The 23,643-nt window shown below is 42.7% G+C and overlaps 1 protein-coding gene across 1 annotated transcript in view; it reads left to right on the forward strand.

Annotated features, from left to right (window-relative positions):
- BEAN1 (brain expressed associated with NEDD4 1) overlaps positions 1-23,643 on the forward strand; it is a 53,221-nt gene that overhangs the window by 4,170 nt on the left and 25,408 nt on the right. The gene's annotated exons all lie outside the window — the stretch shown is intronic.

The raw sequence follows: 23,643 nt of genomic DNA on the forward strand, positions 1-23,643 counted from the left end.
GGGTGATTTGGGCTCTGTGCAAGCACCCCCAGGAGTTCTCCTGGCCATCCCAGATTTGAGACATGCAGAAAGACAGGAGATTGTTTCCAGCTTTGGTGGGAGCTGCTGGCTTGGGGAGGTGCAGGATGCCAGGAGTTAAAGAGAGCCTGACAGATCTGCAGGCAGACTTGGGCACAGCACAGCAGGACATCCCTTGCACTTGTGTCAGTGATCAAAGCACCAACATGCAGCACCCACTATCCAAAATGCCAGATAACCACATAGGTCTGTGTGCCAGACACTGAGACATGCACTGCAGTTGCTCCCTCTTAAGTGCACAGCAAAATTTATCCCCAGAATAATCTGCTCTTTTCTTCCTTCATTCTGTTTCTTCTCCAAATGTGGATATTTTTCTGAAGCTGGCAAAAAGGTTCCCATCCCCATTTCCTTAAGGGCATACCCCATGTCTCCCTACAGTTTTCCACATTGCACTTCATGTTTTAGTGACTCCAGCTGGGCAGGAGGGAAGGGTGCTCAAATACCTCCAGAACCACCCCTTGGAATCCTTTATTCCTCTCCTCTACTAAGTAATAGCCAGCATCTTTCTGCCATCAATTTACTTCATGATGCCTTGAAATCATCTGTTACATGAATAATAATTTCTTCTACTTTTAAATGGAATCTGCACTGGGAAGGGATCCATTTCTCTCCAAGCCTGACAGTTTCTCATCCTCCTGTATGAGGATGTAGGCTGACAACTCCAATTCAATCATTTCCATTGTGCCTACTAAACTTAATGCTTTCATTTCAAGCAGCTTCTCCCAACTCACACTTCTCCACTCGAAGTAATAGATTAGGAAATAATATCTGCATAGTTCCCATGCACCTGCATGGCAAACATGCAGAGTCTAGTTCAAACTTGCTCTCTAGCAAATAAATAAAATGATGCTTCAGTTTTTGGAGGGGTTCTCATCAAGCTGCTACAAGCAGCTCTATCAAGAAGCCTCTCAGAGGGGAGCTTTGGTTTAGATCTTGTTTGAGCTGAGTGTTCAGGCACATGCCCAGTACCTTTATGCAGAGCAGCTCTCCAGGAGAGGTGCACTCCTCTGTAAAGCTTCCTTACACTCTGTCCTCAGATGTTTTGAAGACTTGGTCCACAGCTCAGAGCTGGCAGAAGCAATTCAGCTGGCTTTGACAGCATTTGTACAAACAGGGATTTAGCTCTTAATACATTTCTTGATGGAACTTCATTAAATACCCCTGACTTTTTTCTTTTTTTCTTTTTTTTTTAAATTACATTATATGACATAGGGAAGCCTACAGTCCTCAAGAACCTGTGTGAAGATAATTTACTAAAGGACATTTCAGCCAAAGCCCTGTGATCTCTTTCTACTCTTAAGGCAAATAGTTCTTCTATGACACTTTGTTTCTGTGGGCTCTTTAATTCTAAGTTTCTTATCTTTTAATTGCTCTTTTTAGTTGCAAGCATGTTAATCCCTCTGTTTCCATCTTTAAAATGAAGATTTGTCTTTCAGCAATTGTTTTTCCTTCATCAACAAGTAATCTTTATTAGTTTTGTAGTTTAAGAAAAGCAGGTCTGTAAGCATCTGATCTTCACAGGTTTTCAGCGTCCAGGTTTGTTTTGATTTAGCTGCAAAATTGCTACAAGATTACTTCTACTTGGAAGTCCCACTAGAACTGCAACTTAATCACGGTAGGTTCTGCACAAAACAACTGGCCCTGTCCTTTCAGTTGACAGGTATCTAAAAAACAGAAGGTGGGCAGAGGAAAAAAAGGCTGGCAGAGAAGTCAATTGCTTTAAATTACACAGGAACTTTAGGAGAAAGCTCTCCTGGCTGCTGGGGTGGTGTCTGCCCATCCCCTGCCACTGGCTCTTGCTAACAAGAGAGGAATTCTCTGAATTCTGTTTCCACTTACTGAGGACCTGCAATGTCTTTTATGGTTAGATGACAAATGATGTGTTTCCAGAAATTTTCAAACCAGGTTTCCTTGTTGTCACCTCAATGTATTGCCCTGAAACTTGCTCCAAGGGCAGTGGTTACACAGGGAACCACAGGACCCTCACTCCCTGGGCAGCAGAGAAAGGGTAAAGCCCTGCTGCCTTGACCAGACGTAAAGCTCTGAGAGGTAAATTATCTGTGGGATTTTATTTTATTTTATTTTATTTTATTTTATTTTATTTTATTTTATTTTATTTTATTTTATTTTATTTTATTTTATTTTATTTTATTTTATTTTATTTTAAGACAAATTGCTGCTATATTGCAGCAGCCATGCTGACAAGTAGCCCAACAATATCTAGTCACTGGATATTGTAATTCCACCTCTGCCTCAGAGACACATCCCGAGAGATATGTGAATCCAGAGATTTCTGGTTTGGCCTGGAACTTGGTTCTAAGGGAGGAACACACATTCTGCAAAGAGGAGCAAAAAGGAGGAGCTATTTGGGGTGATTTTTGTGCATCATTTGAAGAGTACATCAAACTGCACTAATGACCACTCTCCTTACAGTAAACACATTTGTGGAATCAGATGTTCCTTTAGAAAGAATGTAGGACGTTTAATAGTAGACTGAAAACAGTTCCAATGCATCCTACTGGGTGCTCTGGCTGAGCAGCACATCTCTGAGCAGCAATCCCAACCAGAAATGCCCAGGTGTTTAGAGAGAGCAAAATCAAAATATCACCAGTACCTTTTAACTGCACAGACAATTTTATAAAAGACTTTCCTTTTAAAACAGTACAATCATAAATGGAAACATGAGTGGAAACTGCACTTCTGCTACTTGATCCTGTTAATCAATCTGAAAGATATCTGAAAATCTGATAGCTAGAAATAGAAAAAATCCCTTAATTCAGACCTTTATTTCTGTGCTTCTGATTAAAAAAACCCCCAAACAAATATGGTTCTATTGAAGGAAGCAAGCTGTAAATTGGAAATGTTCCTAAAGTTGGAGACATAAGATTTGCAACTCCTAAGGAGAGCTGCAGCATCTGTAGAGGTAAAAACAAGAACTCCTCCCCAGATTTTCAAATTATGATTCCCAAATACAGCCAAAGGCAATGTGGTAAAATGCAGGGATAAAGGTGGTATTAAGGTACTTTAGTAGTACAGAAATGACATCCTGTGTCTGTGCTCTGCTTTAAGGTTATTGTACTTTCCTTTAGTTGCCATCAGTGCAAAAGTACAGAGGAACTGGTGGACACAAGAAGTCACCGGAGATGAGAATTGTCCTCCTTACATTGTGTTTGGCACAGGTTTCTCTGCCATGCTCCTTTGGATCATAGATACAGAGCTTTAAACATCAACCCAGCCTGGGCCATGAGTGCTTCATTCAATATCACTCACTGGCTGTGGTGACAACTGGGTACCCACTTCAACAGAGACACAATTCAGGGAACATGTGGCTAAAAAATTGCTGTTATTGACACAGGAAAATTAGCTGCAAACTATTACCTTTTATTACTGTATTTTAATATTGATGCAGATTAATTTTCAACTCGTGGGTCATATTTTTTGCGTCACATCTATATAATACTGCCCCTTAGCCTAAATTTGACGTGGCCATTTTGGTGTTCCTAAGTTACCAGTTTCCACTTGCTAAATCCATCAAACTGGGCTGATTTAGAATCTACATCCTTCACCCCATTGCCTGGCCCTCTCTGATGGGAGCAGGTGAAGAACCAGAAAGGGCTTCTCTGAGAGAGGCTTCTTAGGTCCCTGTCATCCACAGGAAAAACGGGTTTCAAATCAATTTTAATTTTAAAACATGCTTTGAAGTCAAAATACCTTTTGGCAGCATGTACTGGGACAGAAGGATCACCTTGGGAAGTAATGCATTTTTCCACCAGTGAAACAATCAGTCTCAAAAGAATTTTCATTGCAAACAACTGAAAGCTCATTATTTGCTCAGCCAGTTTGTGATGCCTCTGTCCCTGCTGGCTGTGCCTCACTCTCTTCCTCATAAAAACACTGACATGTTTTTAGTCTTCATCATTTTGGGGATTATTTTACAGCTCCCGTTGAGAACACATGGGACATTTGTATCACCTGGATTCACAAAACACATAATTTGCACTTGCTACAGCTGGGATAGGTTTGCACACCCATTTTTTAACCATTGTACCCCATTTTTAACCATTGTACCCCGCTGCTCCTCAGCCCAAAGGAAATGGGACCTGCCCATGTAATGTTTTACAGTTCACAGTCTGAATCCCTGAGGCTAACAGAACATCACTGTGGGTTTCTGGTGCTCTCACAAAGGCCAGATCCCAAATGACTTCTCCAGTTCCACAGCAGCTGAAAGCACACAAAACACAGCATTGCCTCATGGGACATGAGGAGTTTGGGTTAGAGGGGCCTTCAAAGTGGAGCCAGTGAAGTGGTGAAAGGTGAAACAGGAATTTTATGTTGCAGGAACTGTAGAGAATTTTCCTATGTCCAAAAAGTGGTGACATCACAGCCAGTGGTGGAGGAGAGTTGTTCTGAACTGATAAAAACAGGGGCAGTGATGAAGATACAAAAGAGTGTAAACTGGAGCAACTTCATAGAGGTTTAAAATCATTAGGGCAACTTCAAAATAGATTAGGAATTAAACAGATTTATGCATGATATCACCAATTATTTACATATGACAGTTACTTACAAATGACAGTTAATATGACAATTATTACCAGAACCAATTACTCCAATAAATTTTCTAATAAATTATTTTTCCCTTTGCATCATTTTTCTGTTTGACATTTGCAATGACTATGTAACCAGTCCAACACCAATAAAAGGTGTTTCCATTTAGACAAGGACTACCCTTGGTACCACAAAGTATTATTGCTTAGCAGCTGCTTCTATCATTTTATTAACTCTAAGAAAAACCCCAAAACCAACAAAGCAACAAACAAACAACACCTTTAAAAATCCACAAACAAACAAGCAAAACAACCCACGCCCAGACAGGAGCTCCCACAAGGTTAATTCTGGGCATTCCATGCCATTTTACCTGGAACTGTCTGAGATGCCTGCCAGAAATGCAGAGGCTGTTTGGGAGGTGCAGATGATGTTCTGAAGGCTCACAGTGATCCTGGCAGGCCCAGAGCTGCCAGGTGCAAGGGCCCAGGCTGAGATTTGCTGTGGCACTGCTGGTGATGTTTGTGAATTGGGGACTCTGCCATCTTCCCCTGGAGCAGCTGTGCAGGAGAGAAAACCAGCAGCAATTACCCAAAGAGCAGGATTTGCAGCTGGAAAGGATGACAAAAGGTTCCAAATGAAAAATCCTGGAGAGCTAGCAAAGCTCAAGGAGCAGCAGTGCCTGTGCTCTGCTGGGTGCCAGCCTGCACCTCTGGGCCTGTGTGCTCCTCAAGCTGGGCCTGGACCTTTGCTTACCTCTGGAAGGTTTGAGATTGTTCACATAAATGGCCTGGATACAACCTGAATTCATAAAACTCTGCTGAAAATGAAAGCTGATTCCCAAAGAATCTTTCTGCACAAAGTTCTGCCTTACCAAACTTAAAAATATTTAATTTAGTCATTAATTAACTATTTTGTGTGGTCTACTTCTCTTTTTCTTTATTGGAAGATTCTACATGTGTCAGTGCACACTCAGATGCACTTGTCAGACAATTATTTGCATTTTTGTACCATCCAAACAAGATCACCTTCAATAGCTCTTCTGGTGAAATGGGAAAACGTTATAAAATAATATTCTTTGAATGATGTAGGAAGCTTTTACCTCTCTTTTCCTGAAGAATTTTCTGACTTCCTGATCTCCATAATTTTGTTTGTTCCATGTAGTATGTTAATAGATTTCTAACCTAAGAAACTGGAATTTATTTACATAATAAGTTCTTTTTTCAATTATTTGCTGAGTGGTTTAGATGCTTCAAAAATTCCATGGGACACTGAAATTCCATTGGATATTTTGTATTGTGAAGTGTAAAACACACAAGCAAACCCCATACACTTCCTTATACAGAGGTGCCCCAGTTCCCATTAAACTTTGTGTCATGCAGCTGCTGTTTGAATGCTGATGGGTGTGAAAACCAAACTGCTGCTGCTGCAGCCAAACCCTCAGAACTTTTGGCATGGGAAGGGGTGGCCCTGCTCAGATGTGACAAGTGACACCAGTCCCACCCACACTCCCATTTCTCATGCAAATATATTTTGTACAAGTGAATGCATGGCCTGAAACTGCTTTTCTGGCTGTTACCATGTCTGCTTTGAGAGGAGGAAATGTCTGTTCATTGATGTCTGTGTGCAAAGGATCCCCAGTGCACTATCAAAGGACAAGAGAAAATTATTTTTTTCCCTTCTCTAGGCAGAGAGGAGTGAGTCAGTTTTCTACTTGGCCCCCCAAAATCAACAGTAGCCCTGGGACACGTCTTCAGTCATTGAACTGAGGGGCCAGGAAAACATTTGGCTTCAGGCAGAGCTGCTGACCCTACTGGGTAGGATTTCATGTCTCTGCAAACCAACCCTGAGTTTATGTCTCCATAAACTCACCCAAGGCTTTATTAAGAGTATTGAAAAAATCCTTCCCCACTCTATCAGACTCAGTTCCTTCCCTTAATTGTCAAATTGGAAAGGGACCATGACAGTGTTGTACTTACAGCTAAGGAGGTCTTAATCCAGACCTTCAGGTTTATAGAAGATAACAGATCTCTTTTTTTTCCCCATTTAACCATTTTGAGTGTTCAGCTGGGGTGAAGATGCATTGTTTTGGTTTGGGTGTTCAAGCACATCAGGCAGCAGAAGGCTCAGAGGCACCTCAGCCTTGTGATTTCCCTGGTGTGCTTCCCCTGGACCTCCTCTGGCTCAAGCCCACAGAAAATGCCCAGAACAGCAGGACAGGAAGGGTTTGTTCCAGTCTGAGACCCTTTGCAGGTCTGACAAAGCAGAGGGAGCTGTCATCCAGCCCGGCCTTTCAAAAGCAGCAAGAGTGACTTTCAGAAGGAATTGCTTGTTACACAATCTATTGTTTCTCCTCCTGTCAGATGAACTGAGCCTTCTGCTGAGTAAAAATGAGCCACACTGTGGTGACAGACTCTGCCTCTTACACTGGCTGTGCTGTCACTAGGAGGGGACTGTGGCAGAGTCCACGTGTCCCTGAAACTCTGCTCAAGAGAGTTACCCTTCACTTTCCTGAATCATGCCCCCACATTCTGGGAATGTGAATCCATCTGCTCACCAGCTCAGTGTCTGCAGCAATAGGCTGCTCTGAACAATAGGTTTCATCTGGTTTTGCTGTTGCAAGGACTTGGATGTTTAGAGGCTTATTTATTCATCTGTCTAAAGCATTCATAGTGGATGCTGAGTTCAAGGACCATGTGTGGTTCAGGCAGCAGTGGGAATGGAGGCTGTGGTCAAGCTCAGAGTGAATTAAGCTAATGTATTATGAAAGCTACTGCCCTGAAATGCCACTTGAGGAGGGAGAAGGAAGAAAAAAGCCTAAGGGAGTGAGCTGCCATTGCCAGAAACAATTAGGGACTGGCAGCTCTGCAGAGCAGTGGCTCCTGGCTCTGCCTCTGCATTTGGAAGTGGAGTGGGAATAACCAAACCACCTCAGAGCTGATGCAAGTGATGTTTGGCCAGGGGAGAGGGCAGAATCACTGTGAGATACCCAGTGTATTTAAAGGAGTCATGGGGTACTTCTGATACAGAGTGCAGGCAGTTTTAGCCATTTGTTTTAAAACCAGATTTGTTGCAAAGGAGTTGAAGGAGGTGTTGAAAGATCTCTGATGAACACAAGAGTGCTGCAGTCTCAGCAGCTGCTGTTTACAAGCAAACTTGGAGATGTAACCACCTCAGCTTCTTCAGCTCCTGCCTTGTTGTGTTTACACGTTAATGTCAAGCTACAGTTTTAACACTGAACCCTTCCTTTTAGCATACCCACTTTGTGACTAACAATATCTAAGAGACAAACTGCTTTTAGGCTTCTATTCTACACTCTACAAATAGCATTGATCACATGCTGTCACTAATCACTTGTGGATTTCAGTTACCATGACATTTTACACATTTTACACAATTGGCCTCAATTGTGCAGAAGGCCCAGATGTTACAATGGCAGAGTGGACTCTAAAGACACTTCAGGTGAAAGTAACCCAAAAAATGAGATTCGGGAGTGAATAATATACCCCATCCTCCAACAGGCATGAGATATATGCAGGAAAATTGCAAAGTAAAATGTCACACACTGGCCATGCAGTGTGAACAGCAGGCCCTCACCACCCTCCCTGCTCAGCACCACCCACTCCCAGGCTGCCCAGAGCAATTCCAGCCCCACACAGCCCTCTGACAATAGAGCAGCATCCAGGTGAGATCCAAGGAGCACAAAAGATTATTACTTTACACTGAGAATTCCTAAGGTTTGCAGTTAATGTTTGGGAGGAACATAAGATCTGAATTTGGGCAAGATCTCAGGTTCTTACACTCTGAATTCATAACCTGATCATCAGAGATTACAGCTAGACATGGAATTGTGGTTTTTCCTCTGAGAAAACATATTGGGTGTGGCTGTGAAAGGTTTAATGGGAACACACCAGTGTGGATGATCTTGCATTTTGCCAGGATCCCATGATACCCTTGAATCAATTGCATTGCACATAAGATGTGTTCTTTTCTGCCCTTCTATAAAGGTGTGCACAAAGCAGTGACTGGCAACAATCTTCTTAATATATGTAAATATATATTTTTCTAAATGCAAAGCTGTCACTTCAGTGCTAGTAAAAAGCCACAGGAATGACAGCTGACAAAATAAAGAGTCAAGTACTCACAGGTTTGCTCTGAACACATTACAGCCATTAAGAGCTCCAAACCAACAGAGCATTTGCAATAGTTACAGGAGTGCACAGAACTCAGAAACTGCCTGGGAAAAAATCAATTATTTTGACTGATGATGTCCAGCCTTCACACACTGACTGTCCACAAGTGACCCAGGGAGCAGAGTCACCCCTGAGGCAGCAGCAGCTGCCACCCCACAGGGACACTCCAGAGCCCTGTGCAGGCACAGCAAAGCTGCGCAGAGTTCCTTCCCCTGGTGCTGCATTCCCTGCCAGGCAGCTGCCAGAGCTGCACTGCTGCTGCCCAGCAACGCAGGACATACTGACAGACAGACAGACAGACAGGCTGCAAGGGCTGCCAGGCACATCTCCATAGCAGCAGTGTCCACATCAGGAAATCATCAATGAACGTGTGGTTAAATCAGCACATGAAAAACTGCTTGGGTATAAAAACCCCCACCTTTGTGACTAATGCATAGGTAACATTATGTAGGGTTTATATAATTATATACATTACATAATTTTATATATATTTATTTATATAGTTTTATATATTAAATATAAATAGTTTATAAATAAATATTTATTTGTATAAAATATATTTTATATATTTATATATAAATAAATAGTATATAGTGTGCATATACTATTTTATATATATACACACTATATATATACACTATATACTATATACTATTATATAGTATTATATATATTATATAGTATTATATAGTATATATAATACTATATATATACACACATATATACTATTATATAGTATATATACTATATATAGTGTATATATTTATATACTATATTTAGTATAGTGTGTATATATATATAATAAATATATATTATATATTTTATATATGTAATATACGGTATATAATTATATACCATCCTTATTAACTAATATCTTGGGGATGAGTATATATCTAAATATATATAATATATATGTATCATATTTACTACTTTTCCTCCTATCTGTGTGCAGGATAGAGGCACTCCACTTGAATCATTCACTGTTCTAATTTCTGACTTTCTGGTTTTGTAATGCTGAGCTCTAAATATTTAGCTCATAGGGTAGAAAACACCTTGGTTCCTTCAGAATAGATTTGATGCATTTGATATACCTGTTTCATCCTAATATATTTTAGGACATTTAGGACTTCCTGGCAGGATCCAAGCACCTTGTGTTGTCCTCTGAAAGTAATAGTCTTTTTAATGAACTACATCCTTGAGCCATAAAGCATGAATGAAAATACCTGACTTTTACATGTTAGTTATCATTATTTCTCATCTTACATTCCTTACATTTACTTTACTGTTAATGGTATCTCAATTCAGTAACTTAATTTTCTTTTTATTTTGGCCAACAAAAACTTCATCTACTTCATATGAAACCCATAAAAAATAAAAACCAGGAACCGAGAAGAGAGTATAGTTCTTTTATAGCATATTCTTCTGTTAGATCATTATTAATAGATACCTTTAAAGCTTGTGTCCATCATGGCACTTATCCATTACTTGTGTGTCCTTGGGCAATTTCTCATGCTGCTTAAGGGCATTGATTAAGCATACAAATAGATCTATCACCTAGGATTGCTGTTTATTTATTTAGAGGTTTTCAGAGACATGAGGATTTTGAATTGAAAAGGATTTTATATAGATAAAAGCAGGAATAGATAGATAGATAGATAGATAGATAGATAGATAGATAGATAGATAGATAGATATAGATAGATGATAGATAGATGATAGATGATAGATAGATAGATATAGATAGATAGATAGATAGAGATGATAGATGATAGATAGATAGATAGATAGATAGATATAGATAGATGATAGATAGATGATAGATGATAGATAGATAGATAGATAGATAGATAGATGATAGATAGATAGATGAAATTTACTTTCATATTATTACTTCAACAACCTAAAAATATTTTGATAAATGGCTTTAAGTGACTTTAAATTTGGTTTTTAACAACAGGCAAGTGCAGCACTCTATAAAGGTACAGCCATCAGACTGTCAGTACTAAAATCCTAAAGCCATCATCTCCCTGCCTTTGTTTAGAGGTCACATCTGCATCCCCCACACTCACACACACAAATTCCCAGTGGAAATTGGAATCTTCTGCTAACTGGCTGTTTCTTCAAGGACAAGAAGTGACACAATATTTTCTGATTCCCAGTTCTGGTTGCCAGCAGTGCTCCCACTGCTCTGTGTGTTTCTGACTCACAGGAGCAGGGTGCAGCAGGGCCTCTTCCTCACTGCAGTTGTGATGAATTAACTGCAAAGGAGGAGGAAGAAGACAACTGTTGTTTAGGCTTTTTTTAAACCCAAACAAAACCTGTAGTCCAGATCTCTGCCATGCAATATGGTGTTCCTTGACTGCAAGTGCCTCAATGGATGCTGAGCAGATGTTTTGAAATTAATTTCCACTGGGCTGGAAGTTTGTAATTCTCATCATAAATCATGATAGGTTAACATTTCCATTTTCAGTGTGTTACAAATAAATAATTCCTACACTGTAAAAATCTAGCAGAATAAAGGCAAATTCCCCCCTTTGGAGCTGTCTGTGAAAACAGTCCTTGTCAAAGTCCTTCATTACCAGCCAGGAAGGACAGCTTTATATTTCTACAGGAGGCTGACTCAGCTCCTCAGATCTTCCCTGCAGCTGATCAGGAATTTTTCTGTGAACCCCAAGAGTTCCAGGGAGTGTAACCCACAGCAAAAGGGGAAGAACTATCAGGTAGAGGATCTTCACCAGCATCTGTTCTTGCTGACAGCTTGACCCAGACTAAGCAGGCTTGAGATTACTTCCCCAGCCTAAAATTGGACACACCAATATTGCACTGCACTCACCAGGCCAGGGGATCAGCCCTCCAAGTACAACTGCCAGACTGTGTTCTGTCTAATTAGCAAAGCCATTTTGTGATAGAATCAATTAATTACAGTGCCAGGCAGATGGTGATAGAGCCACATGGTGTGCAGAACTCTGTCTCTTAAATTCACTATCTGGAATATTTATCAAAGTCACAAGGCCTTTCAGTGCTGATAACATGCTTTACTGTGTTATTTTGGGCTACTCTATTTCAATGTTGTTCTAATTCTTTCCCCCACCTCTGGTTTCTTTCTAGAAACCCAACTATCTTTCAGTAAGGCTGAAACAGCTTTATAGAACAGTTTGGGGTATGAACAGTAATGGCAGCTGGTGGTTATGCAGCACCTTAAAGAGCTCCTTTATCTTTTGGAACCCTGTTGAAAACTGTGCAATAATTTGACTTTCAAACATGCATGAAACTGGAAAATGAGAACCATTTCAGGTGCTTCTGAAAAACAGGTTACCCCCCAGTAAATGCCTACAAACAAGACTTAGGTACTTTTGGCTTCTACTCACAAGCAAATCTATCATTAGCTTTTGAGACAATGGAATTTTTGTGGACTACAGCTGTATAGGGATTCCCAAGGAAGCTCACTATGTGCAACTTTATTTGGGAAAAAACCCCAGCAGTTCAGTCTCAGGTATCAACTAACAGAACAGACCACTCACCCAGAGAACTGGGATACAATACAGGAACCAAAGTATTGGCATGTATTTCCTACTGCCCCAAGAGAACTCCCTCATCAGTCTGAAAACTGGTCAGTTATTCCTGCCAATGCTGGAGTTCTTAAAAATGAATGACAGAAGCACTGTGGGGTTTTGCTTTGGACTGGACTAGATCCTCTCTGGTGGTACTTAGGTTCAAACTGGAGCTGTGGTGTGATTAAACAAACCCCTAAATTCAGATTCCAGAGTCCCAAAGCATGGAAGGTTGTGCTTTGTGCAGGTTTGAAAACAAAAAGCTTTTCCACTGTATACCCATCTAGTCCAGTTCTGGTTTTGATCTGAGAAAGATTTTTTCTTTAAAACACATAAACAGGCAAGTTCCTCAGTCTGTTACATGTGCCCACAGTGCATTCACTGCAGGGCTTCTGGATTGGCCTGTCACTGAAGAATATTCATGAGATCTGCTCCTTAAAACACTGGCAGTTCACCAGCCACAGAACAGATTAATGACAGAGGGAAAGAGAAATTACTTTCAAAAACCTCCAGCCCACTGTGCCATTAGTGCCTAATCCAATATCCTGCTCTTGGCCCTCAGAGGGAATCAAACCCTTTGTTCTGGCAATGATAAAATCACATTCAGTGGTGTCTACAGCAGTGGCCAGGAGGCCTCAGCACTCATCAGATAACAGACTGCTTTGTATCAGCCATGCAGGATCTCAGAAATGGGAAGGGCAAAGCAAAAAGAGATGCTAAGATGGAGTTCAGAAATAAATCCTGAGGGAAGGGGAAACCCAAAGCTGGCAGCTCTTTCTCAGCCACATCACACCAATTTTACTGTCACAAAACTCACGGAAATCTCAGGCCACAGCTGTGAGAATGAAGCCAAGGGGTTCTGAAGAGATCCACCACCGTTGGGGGCAGTGTGGTCACTCTGGGGCTCTGGTGCTGCTTGAACAATCATGAGCAAAAGGCAGAGACAGCCCATGTGTTCTGTTTGGGACAGGGAGAGAGATTCCCCAGGGCTGACACAGAGAATGGTGCTTGGAGAACAAAGAGGATCCACAGTATTTTACACATCCTTTCAGACCTAGGCATGTGCAGAAAAAGCTTTGTTGCCAGCCACAGTGGAGTGAATTTTCAGGGAAGGAATAGAGGAAAAACTTGGGTCTTCAAAATCACAATCCACAGAATCTCCTGAGAGTAAGAGTGGACTTCCCAGGGAGGCTGGGTTCCAGGATGAATTTCCATCATATGTTCAGCATATGTGGAAAACATCTGTGCTATTGCCACAAACCAGGCTGGCAGGAAGAGCCTGAACAAGTGGTGGAGCAAACAAGAAGAATGTGGGAGGAGAGAATCTTTGTTCTTTTTGTAGCACCTCACACAGGCAGTTTCCCAGCCATGGCTCCTGGGCATTATAGCTGTGGGAGAATATCAGTCCTGGTGTGCTGAGCCAGGCTCCAAAATTCCTGAAAGGCTGTGCAGGGCATCACAGAAACCAACAGGAGCCTGAGAAGCCACATGTGTGATTTATGGAGAGGATTCCAGTGTGTGCTTCCCACAGCTGAGTATGCACACACAAACACACACAGCCCTGCACAGGTGGGGCTTCGTGCAGAAAAAAAAAATCAAATATAACTTGATTCTTCCCATTTTATTAGTAATTAAACCTGCATGGAAAAACTTAAAATAATTCTGTCATGAAGATTTTACTAAAAGCTCACATTAACAGGAGGTTTCTGTTTGTTCTAAGAGCTCTATCTCAACAGCCAAGCCCCCAGACTGCCTCAGGCCTTGGGGGTTCATAACCTCCATCCCTCTCCAACAGCTTTATAGAAAGTCATGTATACAATCCTGCCCATGGAAAGTCCTCTCTTGGTAAAAAAGATAAAGGAGGGGGGACAGCAGAAAAAAAAAAAAAAAAAAGAACAAACCATCAGCATGCAATTCAGGGGCAGCTTAGGAATTAAGTTCTTATAATCATGCTGACTAATTTGGAAAGAAAAAATAATGTCAAAATAAAAAGTTCATATTGCAGGATAGGTCCCCAGAATTCAGTTAATTTTTACGCTCCATAGCTGTCCTGGCTTTCAGAAACAGAATTGTTACTTCCTAGCTTACTGTGAGCTTAACTTTAGCATTTAGGAAGCTAAGCCCTGGCATAAAAGTATTGCATTTAATGTGCATCCACCATGAAATTCAGCCTAATGGGAAAGAACATGAACTGTTTCAAGTGTATTTCAAGTCTGATTATATTTGCCTATTCCTTTCTGTCTCAGTCAACCAGAATCCCCAGATGAAAAAACACATTCCTGTATTTTTCTTCCTCTCCTTTCTCTTTCTGTGCTCTCTTTTTTGATTGAGGGTGGGTTTTGCTGTTAAGTCCTCTTGGATGGGAAGTAGAACCACTTCTAGGACTTAACAAAAGCATTGTCCTGTGTGCATGCAGGGGAAGCTGCCCTCAGAAGCAATGCATGGATTTGTTCCAGTTGAGAAAACAAGCTAAAATTTCCCTGGCTGGAAGAGGAAATCAAATGTATGACCTTTGCTCAAGGGTTAGCCACACATTTCTCCGAAATTACTCTTGGAAAAGTGGTGCTGACCTGTAGCACTTGAGATGTTCTTGCCTTCATCTCCCCTTTGTCTCTTTTTCCACCACTCATTTAGCATGAAGCTAAAGCACAAAAGAGTTGAGCTTTTAGTGTCTCAGTTTACCTCTCTCCTTTTTTATAAGGCTGTGTTTTCTACCTAGAGACTTTCCTGAAACCATGAGAAAGTAAAGGGTAAAATTCTGCTTCAGGTTTAAACACACATTTTCATTGGTACCAAAGAATTCACCTCACTGAAGCCAAAGAGAATCAAAACCTGTAATTCTTTTGTAATCATGTGTACTCAATTCTTGTGTACTCAATATGCAATCATTGCTCCCAGTCCCAAGAGTTACAGGAGTGGAGGCTTTCATCTTGAAAAAAAATCTGGTTTATGTAACTTGACACTTCTCATTTTATAAGTAGATAATTAAACACTGCACAAGAGCTTAAAATTATTCTGTCATGAAGATCTTACTTAAAGCTCACATTAACAGGACGTTTCTGTTTGTTCCAAGAGCAGCATTTGCACAGTCCAACCCCCAGATTGCCTCTCTGGGCAGCACCTCAGGCCTTGGGGGTTCAGAACCTCCATCCCCCTCCAGCAGCTTTATAGAAAGTCATGTATATAATCCTGCCCATGGAAAATCCTCTCTAGGCAATCCTGCCTGGAGACCACCAGCATGGTGAACAGAATAATGAAAAACAGGAGACTTTGAGGCAGATATGTTTGAATCCAAAACTTGGGTTTTGGACAGGTCTTGTCCAAAAAGCTGATTTCAGGAGAGGCAAGGTACTGTTATTTAAACATCAATTGCATAAACACAACAGAAATTTAAATACTAAATATTGAAAACATTAAATGTTAACCTAATGACTGCATTCTTTGTTTCCATTCATTTCATTGCATGCCCTTTTAGAGCTGGTCCAGCTGAAGGAAAGGAATTTGCAATTTCACAGTTCTCTTGCAGATTTGTAGCCAGGTTTCTCCCAGTCCTTGCCAGCAGTTCCAGGGCAGGCACACAGTCCTGATCCAGATTGTCAGAGACAGGCAGGTGCTCAGGAGGGGCATTTCAGAGAGGTTCACCCTCCCTGCAGGTGCATCCAGGCTCTTCCTTCTGTCCAAATGGGAGAGCAATTCCTGAAACCAGCTCCAAAGGGAAGTTCCAGAAGTGGGGAATATTTGCTCTTAATCTGTAGGATACTTCACACACCACTGAAAGAGATGGAACACCCAGCTTTAAGGAACCCCTGAAGGAACACAAATGGGAGGGTTATCAGGCTCTGACAGGAAAAAATCCCAACTCAAGAGGCCCAGACTGCCCTGTTTCCTTCTGAGAAGCCATTTCAGCTGCCTTTAACATCACTTTTTCACTCAGCAAATGAATGCAACTGTACTTGTCAGCTTGGCAAATTGCTGTATCATGGTACCCTTGCGCTTCTATGAAGCAACAAAATTATATTCCTTATATTCAGGAATTCCTTTATTATACAATCTTCTTTATTAGGAAAATACTTAAACATCCCAAAGAAAAATATGAAGGGATGGGGGAAAATAAAAAACAATGCAATCAGTATCCAGTTTGGGGACAACTTAATAAATCAGTCCTTGCAAACACTCTGACTAATTGAGGCTCCTTAAGGTGTCACACTGTTTGTTGTACTGATAGTTTAAGCAGGCTTTGTCAGGCAGTTGATTCTGAATTCACTGCTGCTTGTAACTCTCACTTCTTCACTTGCATGGTCCCAGGCTGTGACCTCCAGACAGGTTTCTGTTCTGTGAAGCATTCACAACATGTATCAGTGTTAGTAGGAGAGTTTAGATTGCTGTGGAAATCACCATCTACTCTTTCCCTGCCACCACAAAATCCCTTTTGCCTGTAAAAATCCTGCTGCTGGGCTGGTTATAAATTTCATAGATTACCTTGGTCTGGATTATCAACACTAATGACAACAATATCCTCTTCTTTTACAACTTTTATTTATCCTTTCTAAGGACTCATTAACATATTTCTCTGAATGGCTGCCCTTTTTTGGGGGAGAAGCCAAGGTTTAAAAGTTTCCATCAAGGCAATCTGTGAAGGCTGCTCCAAAAACCCACAGAGACAGCCAAGAAAATGTTCTTGTTAAAGGAGTTACCTTGCTATGCCTTTTCCTTCATCTGTTATATGAATCTATGAATTTCAGCAAAAGCACTTTCCAACATTCCGGTAATTTTGATTTTAACACTTCTATAATACAAACTTTAAGAACAAGACAAGCCCATCAGCAAGGCAAAACCCTCTCCCACAATCTAAAGTGGTGGAACAGTGACAGTTTTAGAACATAAATCTCAGTGCCTTCTGAATTAGAAAAAAATGTAGAAATAAAATCAAGGATGCATTTACAGAGCACAAATTATGCACATAAGCACCTTCCCGAACTGAGGCCCAGCTTCAGTACCTTTATAAAAAATAGCAGACTCCTGGTTTTGGCACATTATGAAATATGAGTTAGTGGAAAACACTATATGCTGTGGAACTGAGAATAAGATGAAAAACACAGAATGAACAGAGTGAATAGAAAACAGCCAGCAGGGCCAGAGGACATAACACCTCCTTGAAATCCTAAATTCAAATCTGCCTTGAGTCATAACTGAAATAATGTGGCTGGTTTCATCTGGGTGGCTTCCAGAAGAGGCTTGTACCTATCATTGCATTGCAAGAGAAGTGTTTGTAGCTGCCAGACTTTGTTCCCCAGAGGGGAGTGACAAATAAATGCATTTTACATATAAATACATAAATAGAGCAGGAGAAAAGTGTATAAAGTGGTAGACAAGAAAATATTCTGATGTCTCTTGTTAAGCATCACTGGTGACTCCCATTAATAAGAGCCATTCCCAGAGCCTGTAAATGATGTTTATAAAGGAAAGGAAGCCTGAGGACGCCAGGTCTGGGAGGAAAGTGGAAGTGCCTGCTTCAATCCCTCTGTGTGGGATAGCAGGGAAATGCACAAAGCAGGGACTGGCAAGGGACACCAAGCAGTGGAGGCTCTAACTCAGAGAACGCTCCTGGCACCGACTCCTTTGTGACACACACTTGGGAGTTAGACTGGAAACGGGTCTGGGAATTCAGCATCCTTTCAGTGCAGCTGGAGGCACAAAAACCTTTCTTTTCCAAGGGTTCAGCTGTCTGGCCCTGGGAGTGCTGGATAAAGCTGAAGTCCTCTTTGGGCTTGGAGCTGCTGGGTGCCCGTAGGGAGCTCTGCCACCCATGGTGGTGACATGGTCCTGCCTCTGCTCCAGGAGGAGGCCTGGGACCTGCCCATGGTGCTCCAGGAGCCAGATCCAGGTGCTGATCCTTGGGAAGGGTCTCTGCTCCCAGCCTGGTCATGCAGGGCTGTGCAGGCAGAATCCCAAATCCCAGGTTTTGGGAAGGGTCTCTGTTCCCAGCCTGGCCATGCAGGGCTGTGCAGGCAGAGCTCCCAGATCCAGGTGCTGATCTTTGGGAAAGGTCTGCTCCCAGCCTGGCCCTGCAGGGCTGTGCAGGCAGAATCCCAGATCCCAGGCTTTGGGAAGGGTCTCTGCTCCCAGCCTGGCCCTGCAGGGCTGTGCAGGCAGAATCCCAGATCCAGGTGCTGATCCTTGGGAAGGGTCTCTGCTCCCAGCCTGGCCCTGCAGGGCTGTGCAGGCAGAATTCCAGATCCAGGTGCTGATCCTTGGGAAGGGTCTCTGCTCCCAGCCTGGCCCTGCAGGGCTGTGCAGGCAGAATCCCAAATCCCAGGTTGGAAGGTCTCTGCTCCCAGCTGGCATGCAAGGCTGTGCAGCAGAACCCCAATCCCAGGTTTTGGGAAAGGTCTCTGCTCCCAGCCTGGCCATGCAGGGCTGTGCAGGCAGAATCCCAGATCCCAGGTTTTGGGAAAGGTCTCTGCTCCCAGCCTGGCCATGCAGGGCTGTGCAGGCAGAATCCCAGATCCAGGTGCTGATCCTTGGGAAAGGTCTCTGCTCCCAGCCTGGCCATGCAGGGCTGTGCAGGCAGAATCCCAAATCCCAGGTTTTGGGAAAGGTCTCTGTTCCCAGCCTGGCCATGCAGGGCTGTGCAGGCAGAATCCCAGATCCCAGGTTTTGGGAAAGGTCTCTGCTCCCAGCCTGGCCATGCAGGGCTGTGCAGGCGCAGCTCAGGGAAGCAGCTCGGCGGATGCAGGCGCGGCTGAGGCTGGCACCGCTCCCCGTGTGACTCCGAGTCTGCCACCAGCAACAAACAGAGCCATTCTGGGGATTCTCCAGCGAAGAGAAATGTCAGAACTGACACAATGTTTGCAGTAATAAGCTGTGTTGGCAAAATTGTTGTAGATGTCACCCGAATGTAAATGAACCCCGGTGACTCAGGGAAGCGATCTCCCGAAGAAAGAGACACAGAACTTATTTGCATTTAGCACTGGATTACAAATATCACTGTTCTCTCTCTTCCTCTCAGACTGAAACTGCTGGCTCAGTGTCAGCAGTGCACAGATGCATTTCTCCTTCTTGTTTCATAACTTGGTTAATACCAAGAGGATAAAGTGGGGGTCCCTGAGCTTCTCAGGTGCCTCTTTTGCACACATGCTTTGCTCAGTGATTCCTGATTCTCAGTACTGGGAATATTTTATACAGCACAGCAGAAACATGCAGAAGTGAATAACTGGTGCAGAAACACAGGGATCAGCCAATGAAAATAAAAGACAGATTTGCTTTGATAAAATACAGAGGGGTCAATCCAGAAGCTTCTGTTGGGCTTCAAAAGTTTTCTTGCTGTAAATACCACACTGGAAACAGTAGGCAGCAGGCCTTTGCAAAGTTCTACAGAGCCCCTATTCTGGAAATGCTCTGTGAAACATGGAAAAAGTGCATAATGAGATGGGCATAATGCAACATCTTAATTTTTGTTGCCTGGAGAAAGGAGACATCATCAGAATAAAAACAAAATACCCAAAGATAGTACAGGAATGTCATTTACATTTCTCACTTTTTAAGTAATATAAAGAAAAATATGAAAAAATCTAACAGACATAACTGTCATGTTTTCACCATAAAGAATAAATAGCACAGTAATCCCCACTGCAGAAGAGATGAAAGCTTCAAAAAAGAAAAATTTTTAAAAAACCTGTTTCCATAGCAAGTCTCTCTATTCCTACTTTGTATCTTCACATAACCCATGAAATATTCATTCAAAATAATTGCTCAGCTTAAGGAATCAGTGTGCTGGTAATTCATCCCTCTTCACAGGTCACAGCAAGTGCAGGAAAAATGTGCAGAAATAGGATGTGACTGAACACAGAGCGTGACAGAGGTCGTGTGCCACATTGGGGTTTGAATGAAATCACAAAGGAATGCAGGGAAGGGCAGAGTTAAGTCACCAGCCAAAGGGACAATCCCTCAGGAATGCCTCCAGTCAGAGCCCCACTCACATGTGGGGATGTGGTTCATGGTGCCACCAGTGTCCCACTGTCCCTGCAGCCCTGTCCCCACCACACTGCATCCTAACAGAGGCCAGCAGGGGATTTCAGGAGTGAGCAAGCAAAAAAAAGTCTCCATGTGCTAAAATCCTGCACATTTATGTTATTGTTTGGTGCTTGAGCAGCTGCCTTGTCTCATGAGCTCAGCATCCTTGTGGATCCCTGTGGGCTGGTGCTGGCTGCTCCTGGGCACTGACACCATCCCTTCCTTCTGAAACTGGATGCCAAGTTCCTGGCACATCCTGTGTTCTGCTGGGACAGACGCAGCTCTGTTGGCTCTGCAGGTGAAAAATTCCTTTAGTGCAGCCCAGCAAGGGCCACCTCCTCCTGCTGTGTGGGGAGCTGTTGCACAGGGGGGCTGACACAAAATAAACCCACAGGTTTTCCTGCAGGAAGCCAGCAAAGCCACATGACTGGTTACACAGGAAACCCCAGTGCTCTGCTGCATGTTCCTCAGCAAAGGGGCACCTGCAGCCTCTGAGCCCTGTGGGGACTCCTCTGCTCCCAGCACACTCCTCCAGGATGGTTTATCCTGGGCCAGCATCCCCTCCCTGACCCACAGCAAACTGGCATCCCACAAATGGAAATAGAACAAACCCCAAAGTCACATTATGGAAACTTGAAAATCCTGCTGCCTTCTGCTAAGTCACTGTGGGAAAAAAAAAAAAACCCAACCCTTAATTTTATCAATAGAAATTGCCAACAAGAATTAGAAGAGCTCTTCATTAAAGGCAAAATAAGGCTGACATTAGGCAAACTGATTTTGTATTAATCTTGATTTGGGATCATAGCACAGCAACTATTTGTGATAATATTGATCTATACACATTTGTAGGAGACAGAGATGGGTTTGATCAGCTCATATTGAATTATCTTGAGTCAGAATCCAAAGGACAGTGTTTGTAGAGTAAATAAAACCTTTAAATTAGATTTCTCTGTTTAAAGTTGCTTTTAAAGTTTAGGGAAAAAATACTACACTGCTACTAAAAACAAAAAAAAAATTCCAAACTTTCAAGGAAGATTAAAACTTCACTCAAAAAAGGCAACCATAACAAAAAAGTATAATTCAAATCTAATTGACTAAGATGGCAAGTAATGATTAAAGATATGTTCCTAACTTACAGATGCATGCATGGATGAGTAATTAATCTGCTCTCATACCATGATCATTCTGCTCCTACACTGTCTGATCAGGACCAGCATTCCCCAGCTCATCTGGGGACATCCTGCTCCCTTGGAATCCTTCCTCAGTGAAGTGGCAGCTGCTTTGTAATTTCATCTCTGGGAGGAACTGAGACATGAGCAGATAGCAGCTCATGCAGCAGATAATTTGATCAGACACTGTATTGCCTCCTCCTGCAACCACTCAGGAGCTGCTGGTGAGGAGGGCTTGTTCAAAGAGAGGAATAATATTGCAAAAAGCATTCCAGGGAACCTGGAACATGCTTCGTGTGCTTCACCTGTGCTTCTTCAGGGGTATCCACTCAGTGGGGAGGGAAAGAATAAAAAAATGAATCTTGTGCTAAATTAATCAGAGGAAATGGAACCATAATTCAGTCAGTAATCAACTTGACAGATGTAAATTAATGCATCAGTCATTGTTCATTCCTTTTTTTCTCAGTCACAGAGTTTTTAGGGGTGACATGTGCATGGTTCTCTTTGCAGAGCTTTTGGGCAATCAAGCACTGATAAAGGGCAGCATGGGGATGAACACAGCCCTTGTCCAGCCTCTCTGCAGGCAGGGTTTGTCTCCAAGGGACATGGAGGGGAGCAGGAGCAGTGAGTTTCCTTTCTGCCCACACCTTCCCAGGCTGCAGGCTCAGGTATTGTTGGCTCATATTGTTGAAACCAAGCACCTGTTTGTGTCCTCAGCCCTGCCTGCCTTGGCCCAGCCTGAAAATCTGGGGTTTCAGTAAACTCTGCAGCAGCTGCTGCTTAGAAAAGTCTGTGGTCTCATTCCCAGAAGGACTTCACAGGACAGTATTACAAATGGCACAGTGCATAGGAATCCATCAATAATTGTAACAATCCCGACAGCAGGGTATTCCTTGTCTCTTGTGCTGTCAGCCCAAGTCCCTGCTCCAGGTGCTGTTCAGGACAAACTGCAGCAGGTCAGCATCCACTGGCTGAACATTCTAAAGCTACAGATATAACCCCATAAAACACAGATATCACCCTCGTTAACATTTCTTGCACATTTCTCCAGTTAATACCAATGCAGGAGCCATCCAGGAGCAGGAGGAGTTCAGACAGGATTTTGTTGTTGCAGAGAGTCCTTACCTTCCTTGGCCAAGCACTGCAGTCTGTCCTTCATCTTCAGCAGCTAAAAGAGGCTTAAAACACACCAACCCCAACAAACAGAAACCAAATCCATACCCAAATAACCAAAAACAGACCCAGAGATGCCATCAAACCAGAAACACCTGACTCCAAAGCACATTCCCTTTCCAGCTTCAGTGGAAGGCAGGGCCCTCCTTCCCCAGGGCAGGCACCCACATCTCTGTAGCACTTTAAAGACACCACCACCACCCTCTGTGGGACCCCCTAAAAGAACCTTGTGATGTCAAGAATGAGGAGTTGAAGGAACTGTTTGTTACATGCAGAGATTTGAAGCCTTTCCCATTCTCGTGGTTTTCCTCAAGCTTCAGGACAATGGGCACTTTGGATTTTTTAAAAAAAATAACTAAAACAATCCAAAAAATATCCACTTCCTATTGCCATTCTGACAGGGCATTTTGCCAGTACAATTATATTTAGGATATACTGTGAAGTTCATGGGTTTATAATGTTGAAAGAGCAGGTGAAGAGTTACTTCTCAGAGGTAACACAGATTTAAACATTGCTTTGAGGCAACAGGTCATCCTAAATTCACACCTTCTCCACAGCAGATCACTCTGGCTGTCAACTTTTTAATAATTACTGAGGCTCATCTCAGCTGTTTGAGTATTTCACTCCCCAGATACAATACCCACAGGGAGTCCCTGCTGACATTAAAGCACAAGAGCTCTGAGGAGGAAGCAGCCACCTGATTTTATTGCAGTCTCAGCGAGCTGTCATTGCACTGCTCGTGCTTTAGGCACTGAGGTCAAGGCTCCCACAAGCATCTCAGGACTCTGGGACCCCTGAGATGTTTGGCTGAAGTGAATTCCTGCTTGGGGAGTTGCTCTTGGTGCCCTCCAGGAGCCACAGCACCTTTACAGAGCACCAGGTCCTTGGTGTGCCCTGCTGGGTGGGATTTCCCTGAGCCTT

The sequence above is a fragment of the Zonotrichia leucophrys genome, chromosome 11 (assembly GCF_028769735.1).
Source record: "Zonotrichia leucophrys gambelii isolate GWCS_2022_RI chromosome 11, RI_Zleu_2.0, whole genome shotgun sequence".
Lineage (NCBI taxonomy): Eukaryota > Metazoa > Chordata > Aves > Passeriformes > Passerellidae > Zonotrichia > Zonotrichia leucophrys.